At 48.8% G+C, this 13,155-nt stretch overlaps 1 protein-coding gene and 1 pseudogene across 5 annotated transcripts in view; one reads left to right on the forward strand and one right to left on the reverse strand.

The window, feature by feature from the left end:
- Positions 1-13,155, reverse strand: part of LOC147433933 (alanine aminotransferase 2-like) — a 208,781-nt gene that overhangs the window by 150,634 nt on the left and 44,992 nt on the right. The window lies entirely within an intron of this gene.
- LOC147433935 (uncharacterized) lies at positions 4,912-5,967 on the forward strand (annotated as a pseudogene).

Raw genomic sequence — 13,155 nt, forward strand, 5'->3', positions numbered from 1 at the left:
TTGGAGGCAGCTGGGCCATCCAAGGGGTGAGCTTCGGGCGGTAGGAAAGCAACCCGCAAGCCCTCTCTAAAATATGGTGTTTCATTGCACCAACTGCGGACCTCAGCTTGTTTACATTGCATTACCGATGCTGCAGCTTTGACACCCCAAATGCGCATAGACATAGGAAGCACCACATCTGAGGATACATGAATGACCATAGGCAATGAATAGCAAGCATAAACATCACTCCATTCCATAGCTCCAATACAGGAAGGGAAATGTGGAGACAATACATCCGGAGCGGAAGTAGACAACCATAAATGAAGCTGAGCCATAGATTGGGCATGCACAAAATGTAGAACCTGATCCTCAGACCATTCCTGAGCTGCGTGGAATGGAAGGAAAAAGGAATGGGTGGGCTCAGAGCGACTGCCTATTAAAGAGGGAACACAACCTGGCTTGTGATGCATAAGGTAGAGCTACACCCGCAATGGTCCTTCTGAGTCACCGCACATTTCAGCCCGATGAGTGCCCCAGGAAAGAGGGCAGGAGCTGAGAAAACTGCGTGGGACGTAGGTATGAGCGGCTGATGGAGGGGGAGGACCAGAAGGTGGAGGGGGAGGAGTAAGGGCGAGAGGGAGAGGAGGAAAAGGGAGAGGTAAGAGCGGGGAATGATCCATCTGCATGGGAATAGGGACCTCGGGAAGAGGGGAAGGAGCGGGCGGGGGAACGGCAAGTGAAGGAGGGGCTGGTAGAAGGGGTAAGTGATCCTGTGCTGAAGAAGAAGAATGGCGAGGAGAAGCAGGGGGTAAGGGGGTGGTGGAAACTTGAGAGGGAGCAGGAGAGGTAACACTGGGGGCTGCATGCATTGTAGATTGCTGACGAGGACAGAAGGAATGGTTACGACCCACTGTCTGCCAAGCAGTCTCAGTAGGAGCTGAAGCGGGGGGAGGAACATGGAGTGTCGAAGCTCGAGGAGCACCTGTAGGCTGCTGGGGTGCTCGAGTAGTAGAAGTAGGAACCGGTTGTTGACGCTGACCACGTGGCTGAGCTTGAGTGCCACGAGCCGGCTGTTGTTGTCGTCGATGGCGTGGCAGGGTGGGGCAATCTCGTGCCAAGTGTCCCATCTCGTGTCAACATAAGCACTGTCCTAGGTGTCCAGTGACTACCATTCGGCAAGAGTAGTCTCGATCGCGCACTGCCACAGTAACTGTATCTGGTAATGAAGTATCCCCAAACACCAGGACCTGAATGCGAGGTGGACCAGATGAGAAGATGCAGGATCCTGGAACTACTGTGCCAAAATGAGCAGCAATCATCTGAAGGAGATGCTCATCAATAAAATGGAGAGGCATATCCGGGAAGGAGAGCGTCAGAGGGAATCTGGGAATAAGGTGTCAACTGTCAAACTCTTCAGTAGTAAACTCGGGATACCACCTCGTCAAGTATATCATCCGGCGATCAGAGAGTATCGGAGAGCGAGCCAAGAGAGCTGAGGCAGTGGCAGGATCTGAAAGACGTACCATGAATATGCCCCTGCCAAGGAATGTAAGCTTCGAAACCCGTCCCTGAGTAGTGCCCAATGCAGTGTGACACCAATCACGTATAGAAGAGCGAGGTGGAGACTATCCAATCATCCGGCCAACCAAGGCATGCTGTGCCAAGTGTTGTATTTTGGAGTCAATGCGTGTCAACAGGTCGCCAGTACAATCCACGCGACAGGCAAGTGGTGATGGAGCGCCATGTGTAGCACTCGAGACCGGCAAAGCCACCATGCAGAGTGGGCGAGACTGGCAAACAGGAAAAGCAAGACCCAAAAGGAAGCTTGGATTCTTTCTCTCTCTCTCTCTTTCTCTCTTTATCTCTTTCTCTTGCAAGCGGTAGAGAGATGCTCTCAGTAATGGTTGGGACAGTTTGGGTTTATGGGATTTCACGGAATTAGGGTTGACGGAATTAGGGTTTACGGGATTAGGGTTTCGTGGAATTAGGGTTCTGCAGGCAGGTTGCGCGGCAGGCAGAGCTAGGCTTCGCACAGGCAGCAGGGCTGATTTGCACGCGCAGCAAGGCAGGGATTTCGTGCGCAGACAGGCCAGCCGCAGATCGCGCGCAGACAAGCCAGCTGCAGTAGATCGCTGCAGGTCGCGTCAGTGCGTCAGCAGAGCGTGCGCGGCAGTGCAGCAGCAGAGCGCGCGCAGGCAGTGCAGCAACAGAGGTCACGCAGTTAGGGTTTCGGGACAGCGCAGGCAGAGGTCTCTCTCTCTCTCTCTCTCTCTCTCTCTCTCTCTCTCTCTCTCTCTCTCTCTCTCTCTCTCTCTCTCTCTCTCTCTCTCTCTCTCGCAGAGATCGAGGGTCTACGAGCCCCAAGCCAGGCAGGTTTCAAACAAGCTTAATTTTATTTTTATTTTTTTGTCAATTTGACTTTGTATCAGAGACACCGCATTGTAACTTTCTGGTCTCATAGGTCACTTTGGCCTTTGAAGACGTTAATATAACATTTCATTTCATCTCTCATCTCTCTCTCTCTCTCTCTCTCTCTCTCTCTCTCTCCCGATTATGCCAGAGAGAGCCAGAGACAGAGTTGCACTACATATGTCATTGCACAGTGTTCTATGAGATACGGGGGCGTTTCCACTGCTTATTCAGAGAGGGTTTTGGTCCTCTATCTAGGGTCATGAGTTATGAGGATCAGAGATGTCTTGGACTATATCTACTTGAGTTACACAGGTATAGAGACACTTTACTGGGGAGAGCTAGAGAGAGGCAGTCCCAGAGACACATTACAGATTTCTTTTCACTAGATATGGGACAGCCAGAGGAGCAGCCACCACTGCAAGAGCTTGTCCCACACTCATTCGACCACTACTGGCACTCTCATCGACCGAGCATTGGAGCTACAGAGATACAGACGACCGCGACTGAGGAGAGGAGCTACACAGCATCGACGGAGACTACAACAGAAGATTCGAGCCATACTCTCTCGACATCCAGAGTGCAAATGAGGATGGATCCTCACCATTTCTTCCATCTTTGTTTCACACACTGTTACATCCAGTTTACCAGGTACCTATTGTATCAGCTGCTACACCCACGTAGTTTTAGATTGTAGTAGTAGTAGTAGTATTTTGTTCCACTTCTAGTTCTTTTCTAGTTCTTTTGTACCCAGACATGGTATTAGATTCACTATTTTGTAACTGATTGGTCTCATAGGTCATTTTGGCCTTTTGAAGACGTTAATATAACATTTCATTTCATTTCATCTCTCTCTCTCTCTCTCTCTCTCTCTCTCTCTCTCTCTCTCTCTCTCTCTCTCTCTCTCTCGCAGAGATCGAGGGTCTACGAGCCCCAAGCCAGGCAGGTTTCAAACAAGCTTAATTTTATTTTTATTTTTTTGTCAATTTGACTTTGTATCAGAGACACCGCATTGTAACTTTCTGGTCTCATAGGTCACTTTGGCCTTTGAAGACGTTAATATAACATTTCATTTCATCTCTCATCTCTCTCTCTCTCTCTCTCTCTCTCTCTCTCTCTCTCTCTCTCTCTCTCTCTCTCTCTCTCTCTCTCTCTCTCTCTCTCTCTCTCTCTGCCGATTATGCCAGAGAGAGCCAGAGACAGAGTTGCACTACATATGTCATTGCACAGTGTTCTATGAGATACGGGGGCGTTTCCACTGCTTATTCAGAGAGGGTTTTGGTCCTCTATCTAGGGTCATGAGTTATGAGGATCAGAGATGTCTTGGACTATATCTACTTGAGTTACACAAGTATAGAGACACTTTACTGGGGAGAGCTAGAGAGAGGCAGTCCCAGAGACACATTACAGATTTCTTTTCACTAGATATGGGACAGCCAGAGGAGCAGCCACCACTGCAAGAGCTTGTCCCACACTCATTCGACCACTACTGGCACTCTCATCGACCGAGCATTGGAGCTACAGAGATACAGACGACCGCGACTGAGGAGAGGAGCTACACAGCATCGACGGAGACTACAACAGAAGATTCGAGCCATACTCTCTCGACATCCAGAGTGCAGATGAGGATGGATCCTCACCATTTCTTCCATCTTTGTTTCACACACTGTTACATCCAGTTTACCAGGTACCTATTGTATCAGCTGCTACACCCACGTAGTTTTAGATTGTAGTAGTAGTAGTAGTATTTTGTTCCACTTCTAGTTCTTTTCTAGTTCTTTTGTACCCAGACATGGTATTAGATTCACTATTTTGTAACTGATTGGTCTCATAGGTCATTTTGGCCTTTTGAAGACGTTAATATAACATTTCATTTCATTTCATTTCTCTCTCTCTCTCTCTCTCTCTCTCTCTCTCTCTCTCTCTCTCTCTCTCTCTCTCTCTCTCTCTCTCTCTCTCTCTCTCTCTCTCGCAGAGATCGAGGGTCTACGAGCCCCATGCCAGGCAGGTTTCAAACGAGCTTTCTCTACCATTGATCGCATCTTCGTTCTGCGTTGCCTCATTAACGGGGCAAAGGCGCGGAAGAACAGGCTTTACTGCTTCTTTGTGGATTTCCGCAAGGCCTTTGACACAGTTCCACACGAGAGGCTCTTCCAGTGCCTTTAGAGTCTTGGGATACCAGCAGAGATGATTTGGGCCATATATGCTCTCTATGAGAGAGTGACTGGTCGAGTTCGATGCCAAGGAGAATTATTAGAGAGCATTGTTAGCACCATTGGTGTTAAGCAAGGATGCCCACTCTCCCTGACTCTCTTCGGGCTCTACATCGACCAGATCTCCGACTACATACTACGAGCAGGAGGTGAGGGAAGCGACTTGGCAGGTACTCCAGTCCACATCATGTTATATGCTGATGATATTGTGTTGATCTCAGTGTCACCCGAGGGCTTGCAGCGACATCTTGGGGCCTTGGACTGCACACACAGGGGGTTGACTGTGAACCTTGGCAAAACCAAGGTTATGATCTTTCACACATCCAGTGCAATGAGGAGCTCTGCCACCTTCACAGCAGCACAACGACGGGTTGATGTGGTCACCCCATATGTCTACCTTGGAGTTACATTCACCGGCCTACCAGGATCCTTCACTATGAGGCATCCTTCACTATGAGGCAGGCAGCTACTAACAGGCTCACTCAAGGATATGCAGCCCTGGCCATGCTAGAGTGGAGATGCCACTAGGCACACTGTAGGGATCCCCGCACAAAGGGGTGGCTTTTCGACACCTTAGTCACCCCGGCCTTGATGTACTCAACGGTAGTATGGGCACCAGGATTAACAATTGACCAGTGGGCACAGATGGAGAGGCCACAGATATGTATGAGCTCCGTAGCAAGCAGACAATGCCACATGAAATTATCAAAGAAAAACTCGCCACACCACCTGTGATAGTAGAGGCATTATTCCAGACAGTCTGTTTCATACAGGGGATGAAAGAGCTACCTCCCGACAGACTTACTCGTAGGGCTTTTGAGGCAACTATACAGCTATCAGAGAGTGGGCATGAGAGAGCATGGTACTCACAGGTTAGAGCATCGTTTGAGGCAGGTCTTGATATGGAGAGTCTACCACCCTTCAAGTACGACCCTGACTCACCCTATGTTCACCTCTCTCACAACGAGAGGAACTTGGTGTTGAGACAGGACCTTCGCCAGCTATACACCAGGAGAGTAAGGGAGTCACCGGGCTTGGGGACAAAGATGTCAGACTACAGAGACCAGTTCCTTACTATACTATCTGATGGGTTCATACAGAGAACACGCTACATGGACACATACATGCCACATAGCTCACGGGTGGCGATTGATCAGTTGAGAGTGGCATCACACAGGCTAGAGATTGAGACTGGGAAACACAATGGTGTCCCCAGAGAGGAGAGAGTTTGCAGAGCATGCACAGAGGAGGTGGAGAGCAAGGAGCATTTTGTGTGTCGATGCAACACATATACTGAGATTAGAGGCAGTATGAGGCCTTATTCAAAGGGCAACCCACTCTCCAAGAGATCATGGACTCTTGAGATCAAAGACAGCTAGGGCGTTTCTTATTAGAGAAAAAAAGCCACCGAGACACACTACTACAGACACACGCAGCTACACAGACAGGATAGACGGTTGCAACTCACAAACTTCCTTTAGAGAGTTACACCCCCCCCCCCTCATCCGACACTTAAAGGGGACAGGCCGAGGCGAGCCGAGCGAGACGACGACCATGAGTCATTGGCTACAGGGGTGCGAGCCTCCACCACCGACAGATCGAGGAGATCGGGGCCCGAGAGCGCCATGCCACAGAGGAGCGAGTGGCTCAGAGGAGGGCCGACCCTACAGCATTCATTTGGTGGCACTAGACCCGTCCATGTACCCCCCCATTAGTACAGAATGGAGCTAGATAGCTTGATACACTCTCATGATTGTACTACCCTGAGCATATAGACATGCATATACCACCAGAGATAGAGCTCAATCCCCCCTCAGAAATCCCCAGGATATATCACCACCACCATCTCCAGTACATCACTACTTATTTCCAGTTTAGTTCAGTTTTGTATGAGTTTTATTTCATTTGTCTTTCCGATAGACGGATGACATACACACCATGTATATTTGATTTGTCTCATAGGCCGATTTTGGCCTGACATAGACGTAAAAAATCTCTCTCTCTCTCTCTCTCTCTCTCTCTCTCTCTCTCTCTCTCTCTCTCTCTCTCTCTCTCTCTCTCTCTCATGGGAAGCATTGGAGAAGTGCCAACGGCTTCCCCCACGTGTAAGAAGATGCATCCCTCGCCAGCCGCCCACAAATCCTCTTTCATGCAGACAGGGAAGAGGATGTTGGCAATGGAGAAGGAAATGAAAGAATGGAGAAACCAAGTGGAAGAGTGGAGGAAGGAGAGGAGCACTATTCTTCAAAGATGGACCGAAGAAAGAGATGGCATGCATAGGAGGATCGCTTCGCTCAAGGAGAAAGTGGTCATCCAAGATTCATCATCCGATATCTACAAGGTGAGCTTCTTGAAGACAAAAGTGGGCGCCTTGAAGAAGTGTGTCGCAAGGCTACAGTGTCACAGGCACTGGACAGACAGTTGCACTTGGGCTGGGGTTCACAGTGGATGGACTTTTGCCTGGGCAGTGACACGTGGCAAGCATACGGGTGGTGGTCTCCCGAATGTGGTGACAGACCACCACGACCACAGTTTGGAGATAGTCTTAGCTCGATTACATATTTGTGAACCGTTGGTGGCTCTTTATGGTTGTATATATCCGTAGCTGTTTGGGGTTATCGATATGATCTACTTTGTGTGGTCAGTCATCTAGAGTCTATCATCTCGAGTTATACACAGCAGGTCTGCACCATCCTCGCACATCTTAGCCTCGACACCCATTGTACCTATGAGTTCTTGGCTGGAGTTGAGTATGCTGCTATGCCAGAGTCTGTACGGGTTTCTTTAAGTTAGTCGAGTCCCATATGTTCGCGTTCTATTATTATTGTCTCTGTGTTGTTGCTCTGTTGTTCCCTGTTGGAGTGAGATGTTACGCACATTGCACTAAGGACTACCCACTGTAGAGAGCACGACACATTATCTCCGCTATAGGTGCTCTCATTTTTTACACGCCCAGTGGGACACAACTGAAATCTCACTCCGTGGAAAGTCCAGTCGAGGAGCTATTAGGTTTAACCTCTCTGTCTTGGTCTGTTGGTTTCAACTGGGTTGGGCTGCTTCAGCTTGGTCCACTTTAGTTTCACCTTGCCCTGGTTAGTCTCTCGTCCTGGTCTAGTAGTCTCTCGTCCTGGTCTAGTAGTCTCTCGGCCTGGTCTAGTCCTCTCTTGTCCAGGTCTAGCCAAGTGGTCCAGTCACTCGCCTTGGTCTAGTGGCGTCTGGGCCAGTGTGTAGTAAGTTACAGGTCTTCGTGCCCAAGGCTTGGGTGGGCTTATGGTTACTGTATGACACATACAAAGGCAATCAAAAGAGCGACAAAGCCCACTACTAAGTCCTCTGAAGTACTACCACAGGAAGCATCAACCATTCGTGCCAAGCAGAATCCCACCAGCCCCATTACCCCTACCTTCCCCCTCAACCAGTTCTACACCTCCCAGTCGCCCCCATCAATAAATTTCTCATTCCCAGTGTTACAGCAAGCTCCATGAGCTTGTTCTGCACAAACCATGGAGGAGCTCACAAGGGTTCTAGCTAAGGTGAATATCCAGTTTCCGACTTTCAAGGGTCTCTCCACATAGGATGCCGACGACCATGCCCGGAGGTTTGTTTCCCTCTGCAGAGGTCGTGGCCTCAACCGAAAAGATGCCTACTTAGTACTCTTCCCATCCACCTTGGATGGCTTAGCAGACAAGTGGTACTATCAGTTTGCAAAAAACCACTTTATTACTTGGGCCACATTAAGACCAATTCTGTGAAGCTTTCAGACTAGGGGACTTCCAAGAGAAGGTTTTGGATGAGTTGGCCAACCTGGTGCTCCAGTGCAATGAGACTTTTGCAAAACTCATGACCAGAACAAAGTCCCTCGTCGCCAAGCTTCCTCGGCAACCAGGCGAATTTATGGTGAAGAAGTGGGTAGAGAAGGCTCTTCCTAAGACTTCTCAACAAAAACTCAGAGAGATCTCCGACATGAAGCCAATCTGGAGGATTTTGTTGCTGCTGCAACGAGGATAGCGGGAGTAAGGAAGCTGTTCACAGACTCTCCTTAGGTAGAGATTTCCTCTGTACTAGTGGATAGTTCATCTAACCCCTTGACTTCTTTACGCAAGGAACTAGAAGCCCTAAAGTTACAGCGCGCTCTTCAAGAGGACTCTCTTAGACAGGAGAAGCCTCCACATCACGAGGCTTTGGATCAAATCAAGAGAGAGCTAGAAGAGCTTGGGTCTCAGTAGGAGACTAAGGCTATGCCGCTCTCCAGGACACCCTCCACAGGACTGCCCCCTTCGCGCTTATTGCCACTTCTACGAAAAGCCTAGACATGAGGACAAGGATTGCTACTATATCAAGAGATTGCGGAAAATACAACAAAGTCTCGGTCCTACTCTCCAACAGGGGTTAGCACCGACATCCAACATGGTTTCCCCCTATGGCCATCCAAACTACATGCCACCTTTGCTCAATACCCTTGTTGTCCAAGGTATGTCAAGTACTTTTCCGTCTCAAAGCTTTTATCATGCTAATGCTCCCTCAGCCCCTTAGAGCTTCTACAGCTCAGCCTCCAACTCCATGCAACAGGAGCAGAGACCACCTCGTCCCTAGTTTCGTCCATCAAATCTGCCCATTTTATGCTACAGATGCGGAGAATATGGGCATTACCAACGCAAATGTCCTTTACCTGAAGGGTCTCCTCCTTGCCGTCATTGCCCTCAGTCTAAGGACCGCCACAGTAAGGATTGTCCCAAGCAAAGGGCATCCTCGTCTTCAGGCTCAACTCAAAACCAACACGAGTCACATTCCCGAAGATCAATCTGATCGCACTGAACACCATCCCTAAGCCGTCACCTGCTACTTGTGTGGTTAGGCCACAACAAGAGGAGGAGCCTGTTGGCATCCTCACTCGGGCACAAAGAGCAGCTCTTGGTCTCAGCTTGCCAACAAGTCCATCTCGTCCATCTTCACTTTCACAACCTGGCCTACCTGACCCAACTGACGAGTCCTTCATTGGTACTAAGAGCAGGCCAACCTCCATGACATCTGACCTTGATGGAGCTTTCTTGGAAGCAATGGCTGACTTGCAACAGATCAAAGTCCCAGAGAGAGAGCCCATATCGAAGGAGCCAAGCCCACAGCAGAAGCCATCTTGAAGAATAACTATTAGCAAGTGTCACTTTACGATATGCTCCGGCTCAATGCAAACCTCAGAAGTGACACCCTTTCAGTCATTCAGTCTCTGTACCCGGTTGCAGGGCCTGGTGGCGAACACCTCCTCGTATAGCCCTCGGAGTCTTACATGATTTTCCTATCCAACCGCTCCCCTCACCGATTACAAAAGTCCTCGTCTCACTGTATCTATTCTTGGGCACCAATTCTCTGCCTCAATCATGCAACCAATTCGACTCGAAGGAGGGATGGATCCAATAGTTCATCACAACTCTTTGTCAGTACAGTCCAACCCCGACATGGAGCAGCCTACCCCACCTGACGGGTCCGACAAGACCTACTACAGTGGTTGGAAGCTAGCACATCGATGCCATGCTATGTGGTCTCTATTCAACCCTTGCATATGGATACACCCTCTTTCCTTGATCCTCAGGCTGAAACCAATGACCCAATTCATCAAGAAGCAAGTGTGTCAGTCCCTGATGATCATGCTTCAAGTGCCCCCTTGATAGAAGCCGTCGGCCTTGGTGAACCTCTAACACACCATAGAAGGGTAAAGAAATCTCCTTTGCAGGAGCTCGCCAGCATCCCACCTCTCCCCCTAACCTCCCCTGTGTCTGACGCCCCGCCCACTCAAAAGCACTCTGCTATGTTTGAGGACTCACCCTTCGAGGAGCTTCCACCAAGATGGTTACAAGAAGAGTATGCGGAGTTTCCAATCGATCAGACACCAGCCCATGATGCCTCGAAGCTCCAAGAGGCTCAATCTTCATCTTCTGATGCACCCTCCCCAGCTACACCTCCTGACCCGGTCAGAGAAGTCAACATGGGCAACCCTAACAACCCTCAGCACATCCTCTTCGCCGCTTGGTTATGGGAGCATCCGGCGCTACTCGATCAGGTAGTCTCTTTCATGCACTCTTTTAAAGATGTTTTTGCCTGGTCCTACAAAGATTTGGAAGGGATCCCACCAGAATTGGGTGTCCATACTATCCCTCTGGTTGAAAGGGCTAAGCCAGTCAGAGGCCGAGCTTACAAGCTCAACCCAAAGTATGCAGAAGAATTGGGTGTCCATACTATCCCTCTGGTTGAAGGGGCTAAGCCAGTCAGAGGCCAAGCTTACAAGCTCAACCCAAAGTATGTAGAAGCTGTCAAGTCAGAGCTAGAAAAAATGCAAGAAGCAGGGATCATTGTACTTGCGGAGCACTCTAAGTGGTTATCACCCATGGTCATAGTGCCTAAGAAGCAATCCAATCAAATCCATGTGTGCGTCGACTACCGCGCTCTGAACAAGGTAACTATCCTAGATGGTTTTCCCACACCCTTCACTGAGCATGTGCTCAAAGATGTGGCAGGACATGTACTGTACAGTTTCATGGATGGGTTCAGTGGATACAATTAGTTGGGCATCCATCCAGGTAATCAGATCAAAACAGCTTTTGTGACTCCCTAGGGTATTTTCATTTACGCTAGAATGTCTTTTGAGTTGAAAAATGCTCCACCTTCTTTCAATCGGACAATGTATCTCATCTTTTGTCCTTTGTTTACAGATCATCTTCACATATTCATGGACGATTTTTCAACCTTCTCGGGTGCTTAATGTTCAACCCCAGTGGAGAATCTAGAGGAGCAACTCACTCAACTCTCTGCCATCTTCCTCGGGTGCAAAGAGGCACGCCTAAAGCTCAATCCAATCAAATGTCATTTTTTGGTCACTGAAGGTACACTTTTAGGCCATGTGGTGTCTGCTAAAGGTTTAGCGCCTGACCAGAGAAGATAGTAGCCATCTTGAAGTTGCCTCCTCTAATCAATCCCAAAGGTGTTCATGGCTTTGTAGGCCACAAAGGCTATCATCGCAAGTTTATACGTATGTATACACAGGTGGCTCAACCATTGACCCGGCTCACCAGTGCTATTGTACCCATCCAATGGTCAAAACCCAAGGCTGAAGCATTTGCATATCTCAAAAAACGCCTCACTGAAGCACCTATTCTAGTTGCCCCCAATTGGTCTCTCCCTTTTCATGTGCATACGGATGCCAGTCAACTGGCTGTGGGTGTTGTGCTGACTCAGCCTAGTAAGGAGCTCAACTTGGATCGCCTTGTTCGCTATGCAAGTCAACTGCTCACCAAAGTAGAGCGCAACTATAGCATGACAAAAAGGGAAGGTTTGGCTATTGTGTATGCTCTACAAAAATTTCGCCACTATTTATTAGGGGTCCACTTCACAATTATTACTAATCACCATGCCCTGCGCTATCAGCTTAATAAGCCACAAGTTGCAAGTCGAGTATGGCGGTGGCTACTCCTATTTCAAGAGTTTGATTTCGAAGTGGTACTCCGGCCCGACAAACATCATATCATTGATGACCACCTCTCTCGCATTCAAACAAGTGAAGAAGCTACAGGGGTTGCGGATGACTTTCGAGATAGCAATCTCTTGAAAGTGGATACCACTCCGGAATGGTACGGCGGTGTCTTGCATTTGCTATCTACTTGCTTGTACCCAGAGAATGCATCTCCACTACAGAAGAGAAGATTATTGTTGAAGTCTAGGCCATTCACTCTAATTGAAGGCCAGCTCTACAAGTCGGACCAGATGGTGTTTAGAGGCGGTGTGTTTCTCTTGATGAAGTTGAGGATATTCTGGAGGATGCCCATAATGGTCCCACTAGTGGCCATTACCCCAATCACATCACCGCCCAGAAAATTCTACAGAGTGTTCTATGGTGGCCTTATGTTTTCCAGGATGCAATAGCACATGCCAAAGTTTGTGATGTTTGTCATTGCGCTGTGGACCAAAGCCAAGTAAGCAGTCCAATCGTCCTTTGCAAATCTTCGTGGCATGGTTACCATTTGAGAGATGGGGCTTGAACTGTGTGGGCCCAATTTCTCCCCCGGGTCAACCTGGTAATCAGAAGTATCTGCTGGTGGCTATAGATTATGCAACCAAGTGGGCAGAGGTACTGGCGATGACTGATTGCATTGGCAATACTGTAGCCAAGTTTTTGTATGAAAATATATTATGCACGTTTGGATGTCCCTTGGAGATCACTTGTGTTCGAGGCAATCACTTTGTCAATGAGTTGATTTTAACTTTGTTGGCCAACTACAAGATTTTTCATTGCAAATCATGCTCTTATTACCCTAGAGCCAATGGGCAGGCCGAGAGGACAAACAACGTTCTGATCGCCCTCCTACGGAAAGCCTATCATCTCCATCCAACGTCTTGGGCTCAAGCTATCCACGGCACCCTCTTGGCATACCGCACGTCCTTCAAGGCAACAACGAATCACACGCCATTTCAACTCACCTTCGGTTTGTAAGCCATAGCTCCGTTCGAAGTCAACTCAGGATCTCCTCGAGTAGGCAGTCTGCGTGAAAATTGGGATATGGAA

Source organism: Adiantum capillus-veneris, chromosome 19, assembly GCF_014529385.1.
Source record: "Adiantum capillus-veneris isolate H3 chromosome 19, ASM1452938v2, whole genome shotgun sequence".
In the NCBI taxonomy this organism is placed as follows: Eukaryota; Viridiplantae; Streptophyta; class Polypodiopsida; order Polypodiales; family Pteridaceae; genus Adiantum; species Adiantum capillus-veneris.